Source organism: Parus major, chromosome 5, assembly GCF_001522545.3.
Source record: "Parus major isolate Abel chromosome 5, Parus_major1.1, whole genome shotgun sequence".
NCBI lineage: Eukaryota > Metazoa > Chordata > Aves > Passeriformes > Paridae > Parus > Parus major.
In genome coordinates this window covers 33,972,736-33,980,492 of record NC_031774.1, presented here as the reverse complement: position 1 = coordinate 33,980,492, position 7,757 = coordinate 33,972,736, and the positions used below count along the sequence as shown (strand labels likewise).

The 7,757-nt window shown below is 36.7% G+C and overlaps 1 long non-coding RNA gene across 1 annotated transcript; it reads left to right on the top strand.

Annotated features, from left to right (window-relative positions):
• The first annotated feature begins 638 nt into the window (after positions 1-638).
• On the top strand, positions 639-6,918 carry LOC117244603. Its single transcript, XR_004498039.1, has 2 exons — positions 639-1,419; positions 5,424-6,918. It is a non-coding gene; the product is annotated as an uncharacterized LOC117244603 (long non-coding RNA).
• Positions 6,919-7,757: the final 839 nt, after the last annotated feature.

Sequence of the window (7,757 nt, the reverse complement as noted above, 5' to 3'; positions counted from 1 at the left end):
TTTTGGTAAATACAGAGAAAGTAAGTGATTCCTCTTGGCTTCTCTTTTGAGCAAATACACACAAGGATACCAAGGTTTGAAAAAGAATAATAAAACCATGGCCAGAATCTTAATGCATAAATGTGTGAGCCTAGATGTCTGTGAGAAAAGCAATTCATGAAAAGATACAGTTATAACTGGGTAGTAGTTATAATCACTCTATTTTATTATGATAGTCTGACTGAACTAGGCTGGAAATTCTAGGAGCTACATTTCTAAGTCCCATTTATGTTCTGAGCACCAGGTTTTTTTCTTGAATTAATTTCCATTGACATAATTTCTTGATTGCATTAACAGACCCAAAATGCAAAGGCTTGTGTCTTTTAATTTTGGAAGGGGAGTTTAGAAAAAAATGCTGAAGACATTTCAGTAACCTAAGCAGAAAATATTTGAGAAAAAAATGGTGTACTCATAATACTCAAATACTTTACAGATATATACATATACACTTTCATACACAAAATCACAAAAGAAAAGGTGAAAAAGCCCCAATAAGAAAAGCAAAAACAAAACCCAAACCAACAAACAACCCCTGCCAAAACCCCTGAAAACCAGGAAGGGAGATGTAAATGCAACTTTTGATCCAGTTTTATAAAATTTCTACAAAATTTGTACTTATCAGTGTGTCAAAAACAATCATTCATTATACCAGACCATACAAGGTACCAAATAGTTCATACTCCTTTATTTTGCATACAGCATTGTGAGACCAAAGGAAACAGTATTGTAAAAGTTTAATCCCTTTACATATTACACACCCAGCATGTACCATGGTGATGGATGCACAGTCACCATCATCATCATCATCAAAGCCGAAACTTCAGGAACTAAAAATACAAGCAATTCCAGTTGGATGCAGAAGACCATGAAGGAAAAAGGGCACCTGAACGGACTGCAAAAACCTCTTAGAAGTCTCTAGGCAGTAGTCCTTAAGTCATCACTGAGCCCACAAACTGATGCTTGCAAATACAAGTCAGCCTTTCGACAAAAACCCCCAAAAAATAAATATGCAAAAGTGTTGGACCTTTGAGAGTGACTCAAGTCACATACAGATGGTATATTATAGATGCCAAATACCCTCACAAGATCCTTGGTCCCATGATGCAGCATGCATCTTGCTCGCTGATCTCAGCATACGTCAAAGCCTGCTGTAAGAAAGGAAGCAGCAGACCAGCTTCATCTTTATCCCATTATTTTTCACATTATAATGTGCACCCCTTATGTAACCAACTAGCAACACTAAATGGGAGCAATGATGCAATTCCTAGGTCTTGCACAAATGCACATGCAGGAAAAGGAATGAGATTGTTTGTTTAAGGTATGTAAGAAGTGACACAGAAGACACAGGTCTCCCACCTTAGCTGGTTTTGTAAGAACATGGTGAGTACCCATGTTTATTGTTTGTGTTTCTTTTGTCTCTTGAAAACCCAACTTTAGAGGTTTATGCACATCTTCTTGCTAAGGCACCTGCATTAACAGAAACAGTGAAGGGAATCTTAAAGTTTGTATTTTAGTCCAGTGTGAGAATTGCAGTCTGTTGTCTCTCTGCTCTACGTCTCTTTTTGGTGAGTATAAGCAACAAAATTACTTAAGCGTGGAAAGATAAATCAGATATCTAAACTAGAAATGTGCCTGCCAAATTTATTATTCTACCAGAGCACCCAAATAACACCCTCTGTGTACTTGGAATGTAATTTCACCTTTAAAAGGAAGTATTCTTATCAGTCAATTGATATTTTTAAACACCATATTGTCACTGCAAAATGAAAATCACTGATGACTCTCACAAAAATTTGGTACTGGCAGAGCTATAAAAATAATCTTTCTAAGTGTTAAGCCTTGGGACATAGTGTTTATGCAGTCTAACAACAGCTCTTGTCTCAGCATAACTTATATTAAAAATCTAGAACACACTTCAAGGATTATTTTTAGTTATTTTTTTTCCTGTCTCCATGGTTTTGCCTTTGAAATTATCTCCGAAACAATAGTACTGCATGCATATTTGTGCCCATTATTCCAGGTATACTCAAGAATATTTGAAAGGATTAAAAAATACACTTGCCTTTCTGGGTTAAATGTTTTAGCTTTAGTTGCACTGGCATTGCAGGTGAAAGCCAAAAATTAAATAATAATAATAATAATAATAAAAAAAAGAAATTAACCTGTTGGTAGCAACCTACCGTTTTCAGTCTCATTTCCAATCACACCGAGACAGAAAGTAGCCCTGACAATTCTGTGACTGCTCCAGCCCATTGTAAACAGGAGGTGGCAGTTCTAGTCTTTGATCCAATATGCTGCAGTGTTATAAAATGGCAGTAACTAGCTAGGGAAGACAGTTCCACAATATGCAAGCTAAATAGCTTTTCCAAGGCTAGCTGGAGCAGCTTCCCCTTTATTCTCTTTTTTGTAGAAAGCTAAAATGTGTCACACACACAGAGAAAAAAAAGAATAAAATAGAGCAGCCTTCTGACAGCTCAGAATTGGTACTGTGATAGGGACTCTAGAGCTAACTACACTGCATCCAAGGCTTTTTTATTTTTCTTTCATTTCTTTTTTTTTTCCCCTTTTTGTTTTGAGTGTGCAAAGACATAATGATTGTCTTTATAGGGCTTTTGTGGGAAAAAAAATCTTCTCTATTCATTCTGTCCTCTGTCTCATGCATTAGTTTCACAGATCATTCTTATCACAGAAAATGCTTTTAATTTAAAATAATAAAATTCCACTTAAAACTAGATCAATAATACACATTCCCCAATATATGACACACAAAATCTAGCAGGAGTATCTCTAAAATCCAGTGCAGCTTATTCCACAGGTGATTATTTTTTAATTTCTGATGCCTTTCTGAAATACCACTGAATTGCTGAGAAAACATTGCTTTATCACTAAAGCAACTTCAGGATGAAACCTCCTCTGTTGGCTCTAGTTATGGAAAGGAGAGCTTTAACCTTAATGGTAGAAAGCCCTATGACTGTAAAGACCAAGAGCAAAACAGAGCCATTGGAAAGCCTTTCACCATGGAAAGAAAATGCACAACAAGGGAGATAAAAGACTCTTAAAGATGCAGTCTGACACCTAAGAGAAACTATATGAACAAGCATTGTATTTACTGCCTTTTAACCCAGCTCAACGTCTGATTATGACATATACCAGAAATCACAGCAGAAATATGTTACACAGTCATATAGAGAATTTTATAGAATGCCTGGGAGCTAGGTGGAGGTGAATTCTACTGAAAGCACCTGAAATTCAGAATCATGCAGAGTAGCACATATCTGCAAGGTGCAAGTCTCTGGGAAGTTGTTTAATGCAATTGCCAAGCAACACACTTTCTTAGGAAGAGTCTTGGGATGCCTCTTTTTTATCAAATAATTTTTGCCTTTCTGCTATTCCACCTACCATCATTTCTCTAAGTAACTTCTCTGAGCAGAACAACTGCTTTGTACTGTGGTGCATGAAACTAGGACACAATGTCATGGCCATAGATAACAAAATATCCTACTGTTCCCATCATCCAGCCCTCCAGTGGGAACTCCTGTAGTCAGAGATTCAGCAGCGTACATTAATCTTCACAGTATTATACAAGACATCACTAACTCAATTCCCTTGAATCCTCACAATGGAGTATGTTCAATTGTAGAAAGATAAGACATGAGTCTGATGTTGTTAATCAGACAGGCACATACTCTGACATGTTTCACAATAAGAAGAGAATACAGATCATGACTTGTAGCTATGGAAAACAATAAAAATGTTAAGGGCAGTACTGAACCAAAGAAGAAATTTGGTTATAATTGTAAAAGTATTGTAAAGGCAGGAAAGCACTATGGCAGTACATATCATTCTGTCAGGAGCTTTCTGAGAGATTTAGGAAGCATTTAAGGGATTTACACACAATGAAATTCAGTTTAATTAATGTATCAGCTGAGCAATGGTAACAGTCCCCAAGAGTGCCTTATGGCCAAAATCAGGTCTGCAACACTGCTTACCCTTCTTCACATTCCAACTTAGCTCTGTTTAATCACATCATGTTTGCTGAGCACTAGAGGGACAGTTGAGGAGGTTGGTGGTTCTTCTGATGTACAGTACCTTAGGCTGTGTTGATCTATGTTTCACTAGAGTATTTCCTAAAACAAAGTATTAAAGCAGGTTAAAATCAGCACTGTGTATCTTATTTGGAGTGGACATCCATCAAACCAAACTTCTCACACAGAAGATTTCATGGTAAGAAGAGGCTGTACAAATATTCACAAATGTTCTGGGTAAAAAGCAGAAAAAAATAGAGTATGACTCAGGTTCTTAAATTTCTGTTCTAAGCGGAGGTATGTGCCTTCCTGTCTGCTACAAAGATCCATCTATTTAAGGTTTTAATTTTATTACATTAAGAAATTTTCATAGTGTCTTTTTATCCATGAAAAATAAGATCAACCCCCACCTGCACTACTCACAAGGAATGGTGTTACTTGTTCCTGAAAGAGATTTGGAGACAGAATTTGAATTTAATTTAATATGCATATGCAAAACCCAGATATCCTGGAACAATTTGAGAGTTTTTTTTCCCAGTGTTTTCACTGAAAATTATATCACTTTTGCTTATTTATCTCAAATTTCCTGGTACTAGAATCTCCATGAATCTCTATGTTTCATATCCCTGACAAATGCTTGAAGATCAACGTACAGAGTTAGTCTTTTATTCTCTCCTTTCTCCCACACTAATATCCATGCATGCAACAAGCACAGCTCTATCTCTGAGAATCCTTCATCTCAGAAGATCAGTTAGCATTTGGGAGATCAAGTTCCTGCCATGCAAGCATTGGATGCTAACTTCACACGTAGGAGTGAGTTCCACGTGGCTGGTGGTGACGTGCAGACACCTGCACAATTCGGCTCTGAGCAGACAAATGCAGCCAGTCCTCCAGCCAAGACACAAGAGGGTTACCTGTTCTGGGATCACACTGTGAACATTACTCGAGGTCTAGAAGTAGTTATGAGAACCATGTAGCCTTGTAGCTGTCCTCTGAGAGAGGAAGAAAAATGAAAGCATGGAAACTGAGGCAGACAGAGAGCAATGTGGCAGCTCAGAGGCTGAAAAGTTACGTGGTATTGGTACCTCCCTGAGAAATAACATTTATAAAGCTCAGGTATGTAAACCATCCTGATAGTTTCAATGAGATTACTTATGAGGAAACTAAAGTGTGTGGTTCAGTACCTCCTATAAGAGACAGATTACAACATACATGGTCCACTAGATTTTTAAAGTATTTGAAAAAAGCTTAGAAAGAAATATAAAGACTTAGACACACAAACAAATTGCTAGAGCTGAAAAGCTATTCTATGCCAGCTGAGACACTGTAACTGTTCATAAAAATTCTCTTTCATTGCAGATGTGAATAAATCAAATTATTGCAATTTTGCAAGAGCAGAAGCCCACAAATTAACAAGAGAGGAGACAGGAGAAGAGGAGATGAAATTGAAGAGGAAGAGACATATGCAGAGGGAAGAGAAGAAAGAAACTACCTGCCATTGACAACCAAATAATTGAGAAAAATGTAAAATATAAAATTGTGGTTTCTGGAAGCAGAGAAACAGTACTTTTAGACATGTGAAAAATACTAATCTAAATAAAAAAGTAGAAGTGGGACTGAGTTCAAGGGGTTGAAGTCCATAGTCAGAGTTGGATAATCTCACAATAAACAGTACATTTTTTTCTGTCTGGCTTTTTCTCAACTCAGATTCTTAAAATGTTTTTGTAAGTACTTCTAAAATGATTTTACTTTTCCTCTTCACATTAGATATGAAAAAATATGAAAATTTCTGTCTTAATTTACTTACTAGGTTCCGACTTAGAATTCTATACACAGTGAGAAATTTGTTTAATAAGTTACCAGAGTTTTTTTTCTGCAAAAACATTTAAATGTCTCTTTTTTTCTTTTATTTTTCTCTTTTTTTTTCTCTAAACCATATAGAGTCATAAAATCAGTGAAGCTGGAAAAGACCACTTTAGTCATTGAGTCCAGCCATTAACCTGGGACTGTCATGCTCACCTTTAAATCATGTTTCCAAGTGTCATATCTACATGTTTTTTCAATAGTTTCAATACAGTGATTGCATCACTGCCCTATTCTAATGCCTGACCATCTTTTCATTGAAGATATTTTTCCAAAGATCCAACCTAAATCTTCCCTGGCTCATTGTGAGGCCATTTTTTCTTGTTCTGCCACCATCTGCTGGGGGGAAGAGACTGATCCCCATTTCTCCACAACCTCCTTTCAGGCTGGAGGGGAGCAGAGAGCAGTAAGGTCTCGCCTGAGCCTCCTTCTCCAGGCTAAACACCTCCAGCTCTCTCACCTGCTCTTCATGACTTGTGCTCCTGACCCTGCCCCAGCTCTCTTGCCCTTCTCTAGACACGCTCCAGCCCCTCAATGTCTTGGAATGAAGGGCCCAGAAGTGGACACCGAGGTGTGGTGTCCCCAGTGCAGGGGGACAGTCACTGCCCTGCTCCTGCTGGCCACACTATTGCTGGTACAGGCCAGGGTGCCACTGAGCTAAAGTGTGTGAGATGTTTATTCTCTTTCCCTGCCTCCTTGATCCTGCCAGTTGCATTCTTCTCACTTTAGTCACCGGTTTTGCTTCATGAGTATTAGACTGCCTCATTAGTTATGACTCATCAGAAAGGTGTAATCATACCAATTCCTGCTCAATGTCATTTGTTCTCACTTAAATGCCAAGTTTTTGCCTGTTGCTGAGATATCAAATGTGTTTTCTTCTCTGGATATTTCAGTAAAATTTGAAACTGCCTTTTCTTAGTTCTGTCAAGAGGAAGGATCAAGGTTGTTGGTTTGTTTTGCTTTACCATTAAATTCTTCATGCAATTTCTAACTATCCTAATTAGTTTCTTTCCTGTGAAGGGCTTGTTATGAATTATTTTGTTGAATAATTGTTGTCTAATTTAAATCAACCTAAAAATCTAACCATCTAATTATAAAATGCATATTTAAGCACAAGTTATTATTCACAGAAATATTTGGGTTTAAAACAAGTTTTTCTATTTAAAACAAGATACCAAGTTTGTGATAAAAAAGGAAAGCTGATTCGTTTAAGTAACTGCAAGTATGAAGACAGTCATTAACATAGATGTAGGATTGGTAGCAGGTACCTTTTAAAATATAATAAGAAAAGTGAAAAAATCTTTTGTATATATCTTCATCCATTAATCTCTAGCACCAAAACCTCATAAACACAGCGACAGACATAGAGTAATTCTTATATTTCAAAAAAGGTCAATCAAAAAATAGATAAAAGGTAAAAGCACAGTCAATAAATAATCTTATAAGACTAAACATTGCACTCATCCTTTTCAAGTCAGTCATTAGTCATCTACAGTGCCCTCAGTGACATTTTTAATGTATTATTTCAAAGTTCTTTCCTTATTATTGAGATGGGAACTTTTTTAACTTATAAAGCTCCATCTGTAGTCGAGGTCTGGTTCACCATAAATGAGCAATTTCCCAGTGGACAAAAAAACTATTGTGACAGGAACATTAATAATACCTTTGAACATCTACTGCCTCCTTTTTTTCTTTTTTTTTTTTTTTTTTTTCTTTTTTTAGGAAACTTACAGTTTCATGGGGAAATGCTGAAGGAAGAAAAAATAAAGGAGAAGGAAAGAAGAGGCAGGAAAGGTTATTTTGTGGTTAGAGCTGGTTGAGTTATTATTG